Source organism: Lissotriton helveticus, chromosome 1_1 (genome assembly GCF_964261635.1).
Source record: "Lissotriton helveticus chromosome 1_1, aLisHel1.1, whole genome shotgun sequence".
In the NCBI taxonomy this organism is placed as follows: domain Eukaryota; kingdom Metazoa; phylum Chordata; class Amphibia; order Caudata; family Salamandridae; genus Lissotriton; species Lissotriton helveticus.
The window spans coordinates 414,379,894-414,399,465 of record NC_136057.1 but is presented as its reverse complement, the minus strand read 5'-3'; the positions used below and the strand labels follow the sequence as shown (position 1 = coordinate 414,399,465).

General features: G+C 46.2%; 1 protein-coding gene and 1 long non-coding RNA gene across 2 annotated transcripts in view; one reads left to right on the top strand and one right to left on the bottom strand.

Annotated features, from left to right (window-relative positions):
* The window catches only part of TMTC1 (transmembrane O-mannosyltransferase targeting cadherins 1), a 1,403,473-nt gene that overhangs the window by 683,478 nt on the left and 700,423 nt on the right, over positions 1 to 19,572 (top strand). The window lies entirely within an intron of this gene.
* Positions 864 to 13,183, bottom strand: LOC144769714 (uncharacterized). The gene is made up of 3 exons (XR_013598745.1): positions 12,889 to 13,183; positions 6,865 to 7,050; positions 864 to 1,177 (listed from the first exon to the last, which is right to left on the bottom strand). It is a non-coding gene; the product is annotated as an uncharacterized LOC144769714 (long non-coding RNA).

Here is a 19,572-nt window from a genome sequence, read left to right as displayed (position 1 = left end):
ATGCACTATGTGTGAATGGGACAAGTACCCATCCCCACGCCCTAACTGCAGTAGTCTGTAAAACCAATAAGCACGCTGGTGAGCGACCTCTCACCCGAATTGTACTAGATAGAAAACATTAAGAAAGAAAGTAATGCATGGCAAAATGTGACTCCCAGCACTTTGGCAGCACTGGAACAGTCTTAACAGAAATCTTTCAAAACTACAAAGTTGAAAAGGTTAATTGACTTTCATGTAAAGTTACAAAAGCTGTTGAGCAACATATCCAACAAAAAGTATTTTCCGTCTTGAGATATTCACTGTACTTTATCCACAGACACTTCAAGCAGCAGTGAGCCAAGAATCAGAAATGTGATAAAGTTAAGTTTGAGATGCCAATAATGTAACCCCAATCACCAGACGTGATCCAGCTTGAGATAGGCATGACTAGACATCGCATGACTCGTAGCTTGAATGGAGCAAAGAAAACACACAGTTCTAAAATGTACCTTCTGTATGCAATTTGGTCACACGTATCTTTCCCGCAAAGTGGCCGATCAATGCCACAGCGAAGAGCTGGGAAAGTGGTGAAAGCTGGTGAAGAGGCATCAATTGCTGAAGAGAGTCCGACAATCCCAGACCGAAGATCTGTAAGCTGGTCCATGGGTGAAAATAGAGGAAGAACCAAGATGGGGGCACGCTGTCACGGTTGTGCCGGGTGGCTAGCAGTAAAAGCGTGCTGCCCAGCGTTGCACACAAGCAGACAATCCAGTGAAGAAGAATACAAAATTTTCTAGCTATCGCGACAAGAATTTTAGATTCTATTAAGGACACAGAGGCGAGGATTATGCTTTCTCATTTCTTTACTGCAAAACACAGCAGCCAATGAAAGTAGAACTACATTTGTAAAAAACTACAATATCCATGAGGCTTTGAACCACGCCTCCAATGTAACGTCCAATCACATCATGAACAAGCATACAAAGTAGAGAGACACTAATCGTGCCTCCTCTTTCTTTGCTCGAAGTAGTCCCATAAGAACAAACAGAGTCTTTGAATTCTCAACGGAGAAATGAACAGTTCCTGTAATAGGTTCTCAACGGAGAACAATCTGAAACCAGCGAAGACGTCCGCTTCCATCCTGAAGGCACGTCAACTCCATCCGGAGAAGGCACTCAACTTTTGTTGGAATCATTTCCTATAATAGAAAAACAAGGTTGAGAAAAGGAGCCCACAACTACATTTCTCATTGGATGGGCATAAAGTTGTTAAACAACATAATATCAAAACAACTTTACAGTTGAATAACTGTCCCAACGGGTGGGATAATCCTTGCCTCCATGTCCTCAATGGAATCTAAAATTCTTGTTGCGATAGCTAGAAAATTCTGTATTCTATGGCAGGACCGGAGGCTTCTGATTATGCTGGTTCAAAGCTCATCAATCACAGCATCAGAAACATGAGGAATAGGTTTGTAGTAGAACACCTTAAACATTGAGTCTTACGACCAATCAGCTGCTTTAAGAATGTCTTCTAAGCGCTACCCTAGTAAATAGGCCTTAGAGGCCATAGCTCCTCTAGCGGAGTGAGCACCATAAACAGAAACATCAATGCCAGATTCAGACATAATCCACTTGACCCACCTAGCTAAAGTGGCAGCAGCAACTGGCTTGAATGGTTTTTTAACAGAAATCAACAACTGACCCAAAGGGTCCACCCTGTGAGAGATAGTACGTTCTTCATACACTTTTAAACACTGTAAAACACATAACTTGTTATTGTGAGGAAAAGCAGGATACTCCACCGACCTGGACATAGTCTTAGTCCAGCTAGGTCTAAGGCTCTGACATCTGACACCCTTCAACATGAAATAAGACAGAGTAACATAGTAAGCTTGGCTGAAAGCTGCTTTAAGGAAAGGTCAACATTGTTGGGACAGGATTCTAAAAGATTGAGAACTTTATTAACATCCCATAGCGTGGAATACCTGGGCCGAGGGGGATTAGCCACCCGAACCCCTTTAAGTAACTTACAGACCAGGGGGTGCAACCTGATCGTGACCAGCAGCATTTGCAGACCTGAAATTGTTAACGGACCTGTAAGCCAGTCCGGACTTAGCACACTCAGACAAAAAATTCAATACCTCAGTTATAGATGATCCCACGGGATCCACCTGTTTTGAAAGGCACCAACCCACCCATCGCTTCCATGAAGCAGAGTATCGTTTCCGGGTGGAAGGAGCCCACGCCTGTTGCATAAAATCGGCAGCCGCCTGTGAAAGTCCTGCAATGCTCTTGTGTCTCCAGAGAGCGTCCACACCATCAATGTTAACTGGTTCTGCTGGACCAAGGGATGACACGACCCCACTGGGTCCTGGAGAAGAATTGGGAGAGTAGGAAGTTGGAAGGGAAGATCTACAGACAACTCCAACAGAGTGGGAAACCATGACTGAGTCGACCAAAATGGGGTCACTAGTACTAGAGAAGCTCTCTGTCGCCGGACAAAGGCCGACACTCTCGGTATCAATGCAAACGGAGGAAAAGCATAATTCCTCTGTTGTCCCCAATGTTGCAGGAACGCATCCGTTCCCATCGCCATCGGGTCCGGTCTCCAGCTGAAGAATTGGGGAAGCTGGGCATTGAGGCGGGAGGCAAACAGATCTATCTGGCAGGGGCCTCGCATATCCATGATCTGCGCAAACAGTGAGGGGAGAAGGCTCCAATCGCTGAAGTCGTGCAGAAACCAGGAGTTCCAATCCGCCACCTGATTGAATTTTCCGGGCAGATATTCTGCCACAACTGAGATCTTGCGATCCAGGCAAAACTGCCAAAACTCCTTCACAATGTGTACTAGCATCCGGGACCTCGTCCCCCCTAGGCGGTTGATGTATCTCACCGCTGAGACATTGTCCATTCGCAGAAGAATGCAGCAGTTGCTCTTCAGCGGTGAGATAGACTTGATGGCAAAGGACCCTGCTAACAACTCCAGACAATTTATGTGTAAGCTGATTTCGTCTGCCGACCACCTTCCTCCTGTGGTAAAGTCTCCACAGCGAGCGGCCCAACCCCACTGACTGGCATCGGACTCGATCACCACGTCTGGGGCGGAGCCGAAGATTGCTCGCCCATTCCAAGCTATCATGTGCTCCAGCCACCATAGAAGTTCCTCTCGGGCTTCCGGAGAAAGGGGAATGAGATTGTCGTAATGATAGTTCATCCTCAGATAAAAGATTTTTAACCTCTGAAGGGCCCTGTAATGTAAAGGTCCTGGGAAGATAGCCTGGATCGATGAGGCCAGGAGGCCCACAATTCTCGCCAGCACTCTCAAAGAAATCATCTCCTTGGCTAAGGTGGATTTGATTTCCCTCTTTATGGACCTGATTTTGCTCATTGGAAGAAGGAGTTGTGTAGATACTGAGTCTATCATGAAGCCCAGAAATTCCATCTGTTGGCTCGGTAACGTCACAGATTTCTTGGCATTGATAATGAACCCCAGATTCTGTAACAGGGACGTCGCCCACTCCAGATGAGTGAGGAGGAGAAACCGATCCTGTGCCAGAATCAACATATCGTCGAGGTACACAATGAGGCGCACCCCCATCTCTCGAAGGCGAGAGACCACTGGTTTGAGGAGTTTGGTGAACACCCATGGTGCTGAGGAGAGGCCGAAGGGAAGTGAACGATACTGGTACCATCGCCTTTTCCAAGGAAACTGCAAGAATTTTTGATGAGAGGGGCAAATGGGGACCGTGAGGTAAGCATCTTTTAAATCTAGGCGGACCATCCAGTCCTTCTCCAGCAGGAGATCTCGCAAGAGGTGAATACCCTCCATCTTGAAGTGACGATACACTACGAAGGGGTCGTAATCTCTCAAATTTAGAACCAGGCGTTGACCGCCATCCTTCTTCTGAACCAAAAAGACGTTGCTGCAAAAACCTCCTGGAATGAAGGGCCCTACAGCAATGGCTTGCTTGGCCAGCAACTCTTCTAACTCTGAGTCTATAAAACTCTGCTCTAGATGGGAAAAAAGGAGAGGCTGAGGAGGGAAGGCTTGATGAGGACATTCGATCATTTCTATGTAGTACCCCTGAACCGTTTGAAGGATCCAAACGTCTGACGTAAGGGTCTCCCAATTCCCCACAAAATGTCTCAGTCTGCCCCCCAGAGGCATAACAGGACTCACCGGACTTACCAGAGGACTGATTATCAAAGTTCTTGTAGCCTCGGTTGACACCTCGATTATAGCGGCCTCTGAATCCTCGGGATCTGGACGGGTAGAACCCCGCCTGGTCGGGCTTCTGGGTGTAACCCCCTCTGCCACGTCTAGGGGCATATCCTCTCTGGGGACTGTTATTAGAGAAGCGGACGGTCGAACGTCCCCTGCCACGTCCAGCCCTTCCAGAGACCTGATGTAAAACTCTTTTCAGGGAAGCCTGCGACTTGTCATGAGACGCAAAAGTGCTGACAAACTTCGCAATGTCTTTGACAAATTTGTCACCAAACAACTGTCCTTCGGCCAAAGGCCCTGGATCTGAAGAGGCCAACTCCACCAGTTGTGGATCAATCCGGAGTAGGACAGACTTCCGTCTTTCAGAAGCGAGGGCGCAGTTAGCGTTCCCAAGCATGCAGATAGCTCATTGCACCCAACCCGCCAGAACCTCAGGGTGGATGGCGTTGCCTGATTCTTGAGCCTGGAGGGCCAATTCCAGTATTTTTGCCAACGGGCCCGAAAGGTCGAGGACCTATCCTGGCACGCCCTAAGCGCACGATCAATCCCCTTCTTGGGGTCCTTCTTATATTTCTTCAGGAAAGTTGTCATGGAGGTGTCAATGTCAGGGGTCATGGTCTGGGCGAGGGCACTCCGACTTCAGGCGAGCCCTAACTTTTTTGTCAAAAGCTTTGCGCAGGTGGGATTCTAAATATTCTGCCACAGCTGGGGGAGGAACCCAATCAGATGATCTGGGGTGGACAATGTCCGAGGGGTCAAAGGAGAAGGGAGAAGGAGTGACCGGGGAAGGGGCATGCTTACGCTTTTTGGTGCGTTTACGGTGCTTGGAGGCTTGCGAGGAATCAGTATCGGTGTCCGTGTCAGTAGTGGTATCCGGTATCGTGACGGGAGAGGAAAGGGGCTGAGTCGGGTCGGGCACTGCATCCGCGAGGGCCTCCTTAGATTTACACAATTTAGAGTAGGAATGGGCATGAGGCCATGAGGGGTCGACTGGAACCTTTTTAGGAGGGGGAGGGAGGGATTTATCCTGGTTGGAACTAGGAAGGGGCTTAGGCTTATCAGGTAACTCTAACTTCTTGGTCAGGGGAAGCAGGGCAGATGAAAGGGCCTTGTCCAGTTTAGCATCAAGTTTTTTGTCAATAAGGTCCTCCATGGACTCGTCATTATAGTATTCCTCATCGCCCTGTTCTGTATACGCAGTTTCCTCCTCTCTGCAGTAGTCCAACTCTGCCATCTCCACACCGGAATTGTACAATTCCACTCAAATCCCCAGAGGGAAGCTCTATTGTCCAGCCCGCAAAGGCGTCAGTTGGGAGAATGTGCCAGGCTCAGGAGTCAGCCAATTACTTAGAAAGGGGGTCAGCACAGTTCATAAAGTCCACTCTAGGACTAATGGAGGTAGTAAAGCCTTATCCAAGGACTAGGGAAGGCTTCCCAAAAATTAAGTAACTCCCTGAGCTCAGGGAAAGAGAGGGTTAATGTAATCTGCCCTCGTTGGCAATTATAGGGAAAATCGCTGCCTTTTTATGAGAGAAAAACGGCCTCGCCGACTCCTGGCCAACTGCGTATTAATCCCCGCTTCAGCTGGAGGCAGGCGTCTCTGTGGCACTGTGATCGGGGCTGCGCGCGTACAAATACGCGCCCGAGCCCCGGAGACGCACGCTGGGAGCCCGCGAAGGCCTCGGCGTGCGTCTCGCTCCCAGAGGAGGGGGCCAAGTCCCTCACTAGCGCGGAACGCGCCGAGCAGCAGCCGGGGCTGCAGCCAGACACATGGGACAGCACTGGGGAAACCTGAAGCGCAACACACACTGAAGCTACAAGGGATCACCGGAGCGGGCCGGGAAAAGCCGTGCTCCGATCAGGCACAATTACAGAAAGGCGCGAAAGCAGCGCGCGCGAAGATTAAATATCATCAGTAAAATAGCAGTATTGCAAATAGCATAGTAGTGTAAAACACTAATAGCACAATAAATACAACCATGTGAATAAAACACAGGATCAGAACAAGCATAAGATTAGAGAGGCACTTATCTGGGCTGCGGAGCAGCAAAGAAAGAGGATGCAGGATTAGTGTCTCTCTACTTTGTATGCTTTTTCATGATGTGATTGGACGTTACATTGGAGGCGTGGTTCAAAGCCTCATGGATATTGTAGTTTTTTACAAATGTAGTTTTACTTTCATTGGCTGCTGTGTTTTGCAGTAAAGAAATGAGAAAGCATAATCAGAAGCCTCTGGTCCTGCCCAAGAATCAATGTCACAGAAGATCCTTGGCAGCCGGCAGGACACAGGTAGGAGTGTGCGCACTCTCATTGTGACTCGTGCTGTGATTGTGGCTCGTGCCTCCGTTTTGAAATAACACAAAATGGATAAACTGGTACTGTGGACAAAAAGGCTCAATAGACAGTAAACAATAAGAGACAATTTATGTCTCATCTCCAATGTCCCTCGAAACGCGCCGACATAGTGTAAAATTCCTTGACTTATTAATTAAAAGAAGAGTTCTCTCTCTCTCATGAAGTGGCAGGAGAACAGAATACAACACACTTTGACTGGCACACATATTAAGAGGTCGAAAGACATGTCCCAGAGTAACTCAGTGTGTGCAACGTGGCTATAGTAAGAGTCCACATGTAGGATATAAAAACGAAAAGGCTTACCCTCACTGAAGGTGCAGCACTCGTAAAAGTGGTCCATAGAAACGATATACATCACGCTTGTGCTGGGGTTGTCCAGATAACAGTGACACCGAGGCTGGCATGCAAATACAATAGCACACTTGTTCCCCAGACAGTGCAGACGTTGATATGTGGCAGGTGAACACAATACATCAGGCTTACCCAGTGCTTTAAATGGGAAAAAAGAAGTGAAGGCACTCATTAAAATGATCTAGAGGTGTGGCAAGTGGGCGGGGCTATGGGCGGAGCTAAGGCCAAGATATGATGATACATAATGACTTTTATACCATTTGTAGCACATATCAAAACACAACAGAAATACATTTCTGTTAACAAAACAGGTTAAATCATTACACAAAATGAAAGGCAAACAGGATAATATGTTAAAAAATGCCCTTGTTTTGTAATATTTGCAACTTCTTAATGTCATACCGTTCTTTGTTGTTGTTTGGGACAATGCTATATATCCTCAAGTGTGCACACACACAAAGAAATAAGCACACAAAAGCAGCTGAGCTAGGGACTACAGAAGCGCCTTGGCTGTCAGAGTCAGCTTCTTCTCGGACAGCCTGGTGCCCACCAGCACTAGCAGCCAAAGAGCTTACCTTTCATGAGTACTGGTACTCTCCTAGGCAATGGCGAAGGGCCGGTATTAACAGTGATAAATATAAGAAGTTCCAGTACCGGCCCATTTAAAGCACTGCCCCAGCCCTTTTCCCCACGACCTGGCTCTTCCTGTCCCTTTCTGGTTCAGTGTCTTTACATCCACATCTACTCTCCATTCACGATTAACCTCTCATTTCTACCCAGCCTCTAACCTTCTCTCCCTGGTTCTGCCCTCTTACTGCCACCTCTCACTTACTTTCGCCACAAGTCTCTTACATTTTGTCAGTTTTTTTCCCCACTTGCCTCCTCTTCTCCCCTCCATGATGTACCCATACCCTTAATTTGCCACCTGTCCTGTAATTTGTTGTCCTATATTTCATTGTTTGTGTTGATAGAGCACGCTTACTGTTGAGGCATGTATTTTTAAATATTTTTTCCAGTAAATAAAAGCATAAATCATTTATTCACTTCAAACGTACTAAACTATTTCCAAGCTGTGAAAGTGTGTGTGTGCTTGTATGCGTGTGCATGTGACTGTGTGCATGTGTGGGTGACCGCGCCCTGTAAATTCTGCAGGGCAGTGTTTTAAACTGAATTTCAGGCACGTGGTTCATCAATAGCTACACCAATTACTTCAAGAAATACAGCAGATTCGAATTTGTATTAAAATACAATTCCAAAGCACCCATTTCAAAACTAAACCAATATCTGGTATTGTTTTATGAAAAAAGTGGCAATTCTAACTTAAGCTGTCACCTCACTTTTTTAACAATCCTCCCTCCCCCTTCCTTCTATGTTCATCTCAGCTGTCACAGGAGCTCATTTCTCGAGTGTTGCAGCGTTCCCTGCTATTTATTGCTCTTTGGGCAGGGCTGCCTTCACACCTAGAGATTCCTCGCTGTTATCATGTAAATTCGGCCACACAAAGGAAAGCAGTTCCTGTGCTAAAAAAAACAACCCATAAGAAAACCGGCTTTGGGAAAGATGGACTGGCTTACTGACCAGCAGTCCCAGGCCAGGCTATTTTACACACCTAACAGAGGGGGACGAGGGGAGGGGGGTGGGCTAAAGCACTTTCAGCATAATGATCATTTCACTCCCAATCAACAGTGCAGGGTCTGCCTTGACCCTGCACTGTTAATCACAGCGTTAAGCAAGCCCTCCCCAACCCCTGCAGTGTGGGGAAATTCTAATGGGCACTACTGAAAGTTAGCAGCATCTCTGCAAAAGGCTCCTTCAGGGGCTCCGTGCGACTGCAAGATCCAAAAGCAGCGCGGCATTTGTCCCGCATTGGAGGCGATACCAAACTTTATGCTGCCATGCCATCTGTCAGGGTACCGGTACTCAACCTTGACTAAAAAAAAGTACCGGTACTGACAGCTAGAAAATTCGGAAGTGCCGGTACCCAGTACCAGTGAATACCGGCCCATTTAAAGCACTGAGCTTACCCTGACTGAAGGCGCAGCACTGATAATGTGGTCCAAAGAATAACATTGACAGGAAACAGTTGTTGTTCCTTACTTTGGTTGAGTTGGTAATTCTAGTAGATGTGGCCACAGAGAAAGAGGACAGTACGTTTGAATGGGGCCTGTCCGATGTATGGACAACTGGTGGGGATACAAGCTGTGCTGTTGGAGTTAGTCTTCTCTTGAGTTTCTGTTTCTTGTTTCTTTTCAAACATTTGTGACCTCTGTGAAAATATCCTCTTTGTAGAGTAAGTAGCAGGAGGATCAGTTACCAGATTGCTGTAACGAAGTCCAGACGTGTAGAGGATGTTCAGTAGATTTATTGAAGTAGATTACAGGACATGCAGTTAAGTCCAGTACAGACCCCAGCAGGAGCCCTTCTCAACTGTGACTTCTGACTCCCAACATTCTGTAATACATCATCCTTGAAATATTCAACTGGCAGAGCATGAGGTGACATGAATAATATTAAAGCCAGGATACCACAGCAGCTTGTTTAGTTCTCGGTTTTTAGGTCTCGCAGACCTGCGTTGCAACGCATGCGCTGCTTGTCTGAGAGGGCTTTTGGTATCAAGGAGATTTCAGAAGTGGGCTTGGAGCCCCGCCCATTATTCTGATTGGCTGTCATCATCTGTTATTGTAAACGCTGGCCTCCGATTGAAAACAAGCCTTTTTTGTTACTGCCCTGTCTCCTTTAGTCCCCGCCCACCCGAACTGGATCTTTTCCTTGCGGCATTACAGGGTGGGCTTTATCTGGCGGGCGAGCACTCTTTTGGAAATGGACACTCATGGGGACAATGGGCTGCAGCGCTATGCGCTTTCTGTTTATTATTACTTTATGAGCGCGGCAACCGCTAGGGACACCGCGCTCACTTTATTTATGTATATTTTTACGGTTTCCACTTTAGGGACACCACATTCTGTTTTTGTTATTTTACTTTGAAACTGAGCGTGGCGCTGCTTCAAGGACACCGCGCTCGGTATCTTTATATATTTTTTAACTTTAACACTAAGCCTCGCTCAGTGTTAAAGTTGAAAAAGAAAAAGAAACCTAGCGCTGTGTCCTTAAAACTGCGCCGCGCTCAGTTACTTCCTGGCATAATACTGATTCACTTAAAAATAACATCAAGTGTTCCTTTTGCGCCCCTCCTCTCCGTGTTGCTTCATCGCAACCCCACTCTCATCAGTCTGCATCTCACTTCAGGGGGAGAACTGCGCACCGCCCTGTGAGAGCTCTTTTAACTTTGTGTTTTTTTGTTGTTGTGTGCGCATCCATTGTCTGAGTAGCAAGCAAGGCGTAGTGTGGTAAGAGCAGAGGTTTGTATTGTGCTCTCTCTTCACGATTTAAAGTGGCGCAGTTATTCTGCCCGGGCCACTAGACACTAAGGGGTCATTAGGATGGCGGCCGGACTTAGTCCGCCCGCCATCCTATCGGTGTTTGGGACCGCCCGCCATAAGGGTGGGGGTCCGATGTGGGGGATTAGGATGCACCCGCCACTGTGGCGGGCGCATGCTGCAGTTTTAGCATTGTGGTGGGCGGTGCTCTCAGCACTGCCCGCCACAATGCTAAAAATGCACATATGCATTTGCATTAACAAAGTGGCAGGCACCGCGCGGTGCCTGCCGCTTTGTTCATGCAAATGCAGGGGGGTACCACAGGTACCCCCCGTGTGCACCCCCCACCTGTCCTTCACTCCGGGGGCCTGCAGGGGGCCCCTAAAGTGAAGACTGCATGCCTTTGCCGCCACGGAAAGGCATCTGTTTTGGGCCATGCTAATATGGCTGGCGGTGTCTAATAGACACCGCCACCATATTAAACCTTTTCCGCCCCGGCTGCAAGGCGACCGGGGCGGAAAAGCGGCAGACGGTCTTTCCGTCCGCCGCGGTCCCCCCCACCATCCTAATATGGCGGGGGTGAATTTAGGTGCGGATGGCGGGCGGATTGTCCCCGCCAGGCTGGCGGTGGCTACCGCCAGCCTGGCGGGGCAATCTGCCCGCCATCCCAATGTGCCCCTAAGCCTCTGAAACATTTACGGGTCCGCTACCAAAAAATCTGTCCCAGAAATTAAGACGGATTGGTGTAGGTAATGTGCTACACTGAGCTTTAACAACCAGAGCGTGACCAGTGTTACCACTCCATAAAAGCAACTCTACGAGGCGAAGCTAAACCCCAGCATCGACTGGTGGGAGTGCCGCTCAAAGGAATGCACGCAAACCATAAGTGGGGCTTTTAGACCGAACAAAAAGAAAATACAAATGTTCTTATTGATCCTAGTGCGATACAAGCATGAATTCCCGATGCTTAAGTATCAATAAATTGCTGTATTGGCACTGACAATTTGCGATGGGAGATTTGGTGGGAGCGGGCTGGCCGACCAGTAACCCTTGTCAAATGATTGCGAGCGTTTTCTGAGTGGAGAAATGCTCGACCTTTCTGCTACTGTTCCAAACTTCGTTTCCCTGTCAACCCCTGTAATGCGTAGCGGGGGCTCTGTAGCTAAAATAGCAGGGCCAGCTCCGAGGTTTGTTCCCTGGGGTTGATAAACTAAAACGAGGGCAGAACGTGGGTGTATTGATGCCGGTGGCATAAAGCAAAAAGCATTTGCAGTGCAATATGTCTCGCAGTTGAGAGAGTTGGAGCTATTGGCATTGTAAATGGCAATGCCTTTCATTTACATGTTGGTTTTTAAAACAAAAATAAAAGGCATTGTCATTTACAATGCCAATAGCTTAAATTCTTGCAAATGCAAGACTTATTGCATTGCAAATGCTTATTTCCAAATGGTATGGAGCAGCAGGTTATTTTTCTTCTTTTTGTTTGATGCAGAGTTGAAGTATGGCAAAGTGATTAGTCCACTGTAAGGATACAGGCGTAGGCGTCTGGCAGTAGACATGAGGGAACACTAAAAGAATGACGTCCAGTGTCGTGCCTTTGGGGTAGGTTGGGTTAGTAATGTATTGTTCTAGTTCTAGTTTGTTGAAAAGTGTGTTGATAGCGTCATGCATTCAGTTCGTGTTGGAGTTGCCAGGAAGGTTGAAGTCTCTGAGCAATGTGGGGTGAGTGTGTTGGATAGAGGTAAAGATGATGTCTGAGATTTCATATAGGAAGTGCTTGTTTGACCTGTAAAGTCTCTAGATCAGATGAAAGGGGGCTATTTAGGATGCTAAGAGTGGGAATGTGTGATAGAGTTGCTAAGAGAGCAGCCCCTTCCTCTTCTGAATGTGTGGTCAATGTATTGGCTATAACTATCTAGGATGTATGTGAAGGTCGTGGGCCAAATTTAAAGGATGAGCTGTGCATCTATATGTATCATTTGATGATTCTGTCTGGGAATAATTGGATACAATTAATTAATAGTGGAAACGAAAGTCCACGTAGTGCCCAATTATTGAGAAAAAATGAAAGATAGGAACACCATTTGTATGTTTCAACAATCTAATGTACAAGCCTCAATATTTGAGAACGCTTTTAATTACTGTTTCAAATGCACATTAAATAAGTGATTGCAGGCTTCCTTCTGCATCCGCAGCAGTACTGAGCATGCCTAGTTAGGTCATAGGTTATGGATGTATAGGCCCTGCAGCTTCAAGTACATGCAGCCTTATCCAAGGAGCTCCATGTCACTGAGAATAAGAAGCTCTGTAGAGAACAAGAAGGGAAAGGGTGGGGGCAGTTTGGGTGGGTAACATATCAGCAATGGCTCTATATAGCTTGACATGGACGTTTGTATGCTAATGTATTCAGGCGGGCACAATGTACCAGATCGGCACTAAGCTGATGCGGCATAAACATGTGCTATCTATGCTTATTTATGCACACATACATGATTTTGTGATTTGGATAAGCAATGTTCTTAGGTACTGTGGCAGAATCTAAAGTATTGCAGAAATATAATTTTACTTAGAAATATTGGTCAATTATTTCAAATTTTACCTCTCATCACACACACCAGAAGGCTGTCTCCTCAAACCCTCTGATCAGAACCGTGTTGCCCCTGAGCCTGTTCATAATTCCACGAAGAGGCTGCAGTGGACACATTTTTCAAAGGAGTGACGTCTCGACCTCCTGACAGTGACTGAGGAAGGAGCTAATGACTGACGTCCGGCCTCCTCTTTCCTCTGCCAAAGAATTCTTGGCACTGACATTGGAGGGCGGCTGATGAACGCGGCAGTCACTCTAGTGAATTTTGAGACAAGCTGTGCCGGTTTCGGGTCCCGAGAGCCGCGCAACGTTCAGCAGCTTCTCGCGGTGCGTTACCAATGACCTCGCGACGTCCGGCCCTGAAGCAGCGCGCGGCCTGTGCCTCGGGGCGCGAGACACACAAGGCGGTTTACTTTCTGAAACGCCTGCATCAAACGTCGGCATTTAAATCACCGCATTCTAAATTATATCGCTGCCAGAAACTGTGAAAGGTAGTTCTCTTACATATTTCACAACCAGGTACCATTCACAGGGACTTCTTTGGTTCGGCGGGGATATTTAAACTGCAGGACGCTAGAGGGAGTTAGCACGTTTTAAAATGCTACTATTGTATGGGATGGAATTGGAAAGGGGTAATGCAGGCGTGAGAGGGGTAAAAAGAAAGTGCTGTTAATGCAGGCGTGAGAGGGGTAATAAGAAACTGCTGTTTGAGGACCCTGGGGGAAGGCAGAGATTGGCGTGGCGTCATACCAGTAGAGCAGTTCGTATCTTTGGTGTGTTTGCAGAGAAATTCTGTATGAGGTGGAGTTTCTCAATATCTGTCCAGAGCTTGCTTCCTTTGATTCTTTTTATGCCGCAGACCTGCAGTTTCTGTAAAAAAAAGTATTTGGTTTTGTTCGTATGGTGCTTTGTATTTTTGTCTCTTGTCTGCTTAGAAGAAGTGATGTAAGACTGCTTCCCCTTTTCTAGTGGCACCTGGATAATGGTGGCCATATTAGGGGAACTGTTTTAAGCTAGCTATGAAACAATGTCTGCTAGAAGGAGATGTTATCTCACAGGTAAGGACTCGATCAGAGAAGATGGTCGAGGAGGTAATGCATGCAGTCTTATATAATGAATCACATTTCAGGAAAAGCCAGCATAGCGTTATTAATGCATGTAACTCTACTTGCATTAGAGACCAGATGAGCTGTCAATAATTTTAGGAGCACTTGAGAGAAGCTAAGTGTTGTATTTCCTTTACTTGTATTTTGTTGTATCGCTTTAAGATCTACATTCTATGTAACTGATGTCATATGGTGCTTTGGTTTGTCTGGATTCTAGCCTGTCAGTTAGCTCCCTGGCTTTCTGATGGGAACACCAGTTATTCTCTGTAGCATTCAATAAATACCTTTTATCTATTTATACTCTGGTATCCGCCTCCCTACTTCCATTACAACACTAAGCTGCAATAGAGCAGGAAACACAGTGGTGCATCACCGTATTCAGTATGTGGAATAACTAGGGCCTTGATGGCCAACTTCAGATTACTGTGCAAGAAAAGGCTTGAGAATTAGGGCCTGGTTTCGAGTTTGGTGGGTAGCTTACTTTGCCACAAATGTGACGGATATCCCATCATCATTATTACAAATGCATTATATCCTATAGATCTTATAATAAACCAGATGGAACATCCGTCACAATTATGTCAGAGTAACCTGTCCTCCAATCGCTTAATCAGGCTCTAAGTTTTAACTGGAATCTTTCACTTCTGACCATCTCTGTTATGTGGCTATTGATGTGGACTAGTTGGCCACATTTGATGCCAAGGAATTTTGATTAGGTAATTATTTTAGGTTTAAGTCCCATGCTCTTAAGTTGATTTATTCAGTGATATGGGACTTCCTGGACTTAGCTAGGCGAGAGCATGAGAAATTCTCTCTTTGGTTCATTTAGCTTTACCTTAATATTAACAATCTAGCATTGCATTTTTCTTACAAATGAGGTTGATCATTTAATTTGAATGTATTCTTGGGTATCATCTACATATTATATAGAAGAGATACCCTTTTTCATGAATCATCTTCTAATGGCTCTTCTTAGAGATTGAAAACTAAAGGATCAAGAATGGAGTCATAAAGGACTTTGTATTGGAGTACCCATTTAGTCTTTTAGGATTTTCAGGAGGGTATGGTGGTCAATTATATACAATACCGCTGACAAGTTGAGAAGGACCAGGCATCAGGAGTTTGGTTCATAAAAGTACTGCTGAGCATTATTTAACATTTTGAGGCCAGAGGTTTCAGCCCTGTGATCAGATCAGAAATTAGATTAAAACTCCCCTAAGAAGTGCTCATTAATAGCATAGTTTTCTAGTTAGTTGCCAACACACCTTATATCAATAAACCAGACATACAAAAGCATCTTTAAAAAATAATTATGCTTTTCATAAATCCATGACTCGATCCTCTAGCACCTATGCTGACATAATCAATCAACTCTTCCCTTGTATCTGGAGATATTTCCCACGTTTTTGCGCACACTACTATGACTCTACTTCCAAACAAACCATCTGGAGCCAGAGATGAGCGAAACAGGTATTACTCAACAGCTTTCACTCCACAGCTTACTGAATAAAGAACACAGACAGCACTCCTGAATATCAGGCAAGCATTACTCACCTCTCACGGGCAAACATGACATGTACACTAATTCTATTAGCCGCATTTGATACCATTGTCCCAATACAGTCCTTAAAAGATTGGCATCAGTTTAAGGAATTGGTGGCACTGTACTGTCATGGTTTGCTTAGCTCCTCTTAAACCACACTCAGCAGGCCAACATTTCATTTATAGAAAAAATTACATGAAATGCTAAGCACAGATTTCCCTGATACGACTATCCAATATCCAAACTTTACAATAGTAGGGGACTTCAATCTTTATTTGGAAGATAAGTCTAATAAAGATGCAAAAACACCCATTGATAATTTGAATGGCTTCAACTTGAAATTATTGACAAATACCCCGACACATATTGCAGGACACATACTTGCCAGGATCTTTTCAAACTATTCTGACCTACAGTGGGCGAATACTCTTCCCGTTATCTGGTCTGACCATTTGATGGTGCGTTTCAGCATTAGTCTCAAATCTATGACTGAGCAAATAATAAGGCCAATCCGTTCTAAGTTGTACGGGTTTGGAATAAAAGCGATGATAAGAATATATCAGTTGGGAGTTTAAATGCTTCGAAACCAACTATAGGTAGCGAACCAAATGATGCAGATACAGTTTTTAACAGGATTAATGAGGCAGCACTCCGTGTGTTTCCTAGTAAAATGGTGAAAATCCATAGAAGTTGTCCAATCTAGGCCACTCCAATCCATCCAACTCTAATCTACCCCAGTCTACCACACTCAATTCCAATATCCCCCTCTCCACTCCACTCTACCCCACTCCACTCTACCCCACTCCACTCCAATATACCCCACTCCACTCCAATCTTGCCCAATCTATCCCACTTCAGTCGCCTCTCATCTACCCCACTTCACTCTGTTTCAATTTACACCATTCCATACTACCCCACTCCAATCTACCCCACTCTATTCCAAGCTACCCCACTCCTCTCTTGTTTACCCCAATCTACCCCACTCATGTATATCCCACTCCACTCCAGTCTCCACACCACCGCAATCTACCACAACCAACCCCAATCCAGCCTAATCCATCCCACCCCATTCTACCCTACCCAAATATATTCCACTCCAATCTACCCCACTCCAATCTATCCCACTCTAATCTACCTCAGTCTATCACACTCCATTTCAATCTCCCCCACGCCCCTCTACTCTATTCCGCCCCACTCCTCTCTACCCCACTACAGTCCAATATACCTTACTCAACTCCAGTCTAGCCTAATCTACCCCACTCCACTCTACACTACTTCATTCGAATCTGCCCTAGTCTTCCCCACACCAGTGTACCACAATCTACCTCACTTTACCCACTCCACTTTACCCCAATCTACTCCACTCCACTCTAGTCTACCACATTCAACTTCAATCTATCCCAATCCCCACTCCCCCGTCTACCCCTCTGCACTCCAATCTACCCTGCTCCACCTCAATCTACCCCAATCAAGCACAATCCACCCCACTCCTATCTACCCAGCCCTACTCTCCCTACTCAAATATATCTCACTCCAAACTATCCCACTCCAATCTATCCCACTCTAATACACCCCAGTCTACCACACTCCATTCCAATCTCCTCCACTCCACTCTACCCCACTCAACTTCATTAGCCTCCAATCTATCGCATTCCACTCTGCCCCAATTTACCCCACACCATACTACCCAACTCCACTCCAATCTACCCCACTCCTCTCCTCTTTACCCCAATCTACTCCCGTATATCTCACTCCACTTCAGCCTCCACTTCACTCCAATCTACTCCACTCCACCTCAATCTACCCCAATCCAGCCCAATCCACCCCTCTCCAATCTGCCCCACCCCACTTTACCCACTCAAATATATCCCACGCCAAACTTCCCCACACCAATCTATCCCACTCTAATCTCCTCCAGTCTCCCACACGCCATTCTAATCTCCCCCACTCCACTTCATCCCACTCTTCCTCACTACACTCCAATTTACCTCACTCCACTCCAATCTAGCCCAATATCCCCCACTTCAATTGCCTCCAATCTACCCACTCCACTCTGCCCCATTGACCCCAGTCCTGTCTACCCTATTCTATCCCACTCCTTTCCAATCTACCCCATCCCACTCTTATCTACTTTAATCTACCCCACTCCACTCCTATCTATCCCACTCCATTCTAGTCTCCTCTCCACTCTAATCCACTCCAATCTACCCTCTCCACTCCAATCTACCCCACTCAAATCTACCCCATTCCACTTTATCCCACCCCAATCTGCCCCATTCCACTCCAATCTACCCACACTCCACTCCAATCTACCCACACTCCACTCCACTCTACTCTACCCCACTCCAATCTGCCATTTATACCCACTCCAATCTATCCTAATCCACCCAACTGTACCCCAGTCTACCCCAATCCATTCCACTCCAATGTAGCCCACTCCATTCGATCCCATCCTAGCCCACTCCAATTTACCCCACTCCACTCAATCTACCCCATTCCACTCCACTCTACTGTAATCTGCCCCACTCCACCCACTTCAATCTGCCTCAATTTACCCCATCTCACTGCACTCTAATATACCTCATTCTACCCCAATCTACTCTACTCCAATTTATTCTAATCTTGCCCACCACGGTCTACCCCAATCCACTCCACTCTACCCCAATCTACCCCACTCTACTCCAACCTACCCCAATCTACTGCACTCTACTCCAATCTACCCCAGTCTTTTCCAATCTAACACATGAAACCCACTGCACTCAATTCTAACTCACTTCAATCTACCCCACTCCAATCTATCCCAATATACACCACTCTACTGCAATCTATGCCACTAAACTCCAGTCTACCCCACTCCACTCCCATTTATCCCACTAAACCCTACTCCAATCTACGTCACTCCACTACAGTCTACCCCCAATCTACCTCACTACAATCTACCCCACTGTACCTCATTCTACCCCACTCCAATCTACCCCACTCTAACACCCTCTACCATATCCATTCTACCTTCAGTCTTCCCCATTCCACTCTACTCCACTGCAATCTACCCCAATTCATCCCACTTCATCCCACTCCACTCCACTCCAACCTTCTCCACCCCACCCCACTCTACTTCACTAACTTGTAGGCATGCTGAACAGCAACCTCACTAGTGTGCATCATGGCTAAAATACATTGCCAAAGCCAATAGATCTCCCATAGGCATGACATATTGGCTTTGCCAATATTTGTTCACAAAATTGAGTATTTGGTTTGACAATGATTTAATTGCTGCTGCTGCATGCATGTTGAGTTGTGAGCCTGTGCTCGCCACCCTGCACCCACTTCCACCGATGGAGACTTGGACTGCTTGGACCAGGCTTCCCTGAGAGTGTTTCCCTGAGAGTCAATTGCAGTAAAGGTACTTGGCCTATTTGCTTAGGATTCATAGCAGCTTGGGCCCCTGTTGGGTCCAGTAGTCCCTGCGTCCCCCATTGCCCTCTGAAAGGGGTTTCGACACACTAATGGTATGTAGCACCTTCTGAAAAACCTAACCTAAAACTAAACTACCGGAAAGCCAGTGATGGGCCATAGTTGTCTAGCATTTTGGGTCAGCATTAGGTTTCTTGAGAAGAGGGTGAATGTGGTCTACCTTAAGGGAATCTGAGAGCAAGCCCTGGGTTACGAAGGAGTTTATGATTTTTACCATAGAGGGGAGAGCATTTGAAAGTTCAATGGCTAAATTGCTTCTGAAGTATACAGTTTATTAAATAGTGTGCTTGTACAAAGAGAATCCAAAAATAGGTTTTATGAATTCTTGAATTACCCAAAAAACAGCTAGATTTCCTATACTGCATTTCACATATGATGGAGCTATCAGGGGATGAATCCACCACATTTTCTATTGAAGGTAGAGGCAGCCCGTGCCCCTCCAGTTCAACGCAGGCAGCCCCGAATGTTCACAGTTTGTTATATTTTGATTTTCATTTAAAACTTATAACTGTAACTTTACCTTACTCTTCATGTTTCTGTGTAATAAATAACACCTTTATCATCTAAACAGCA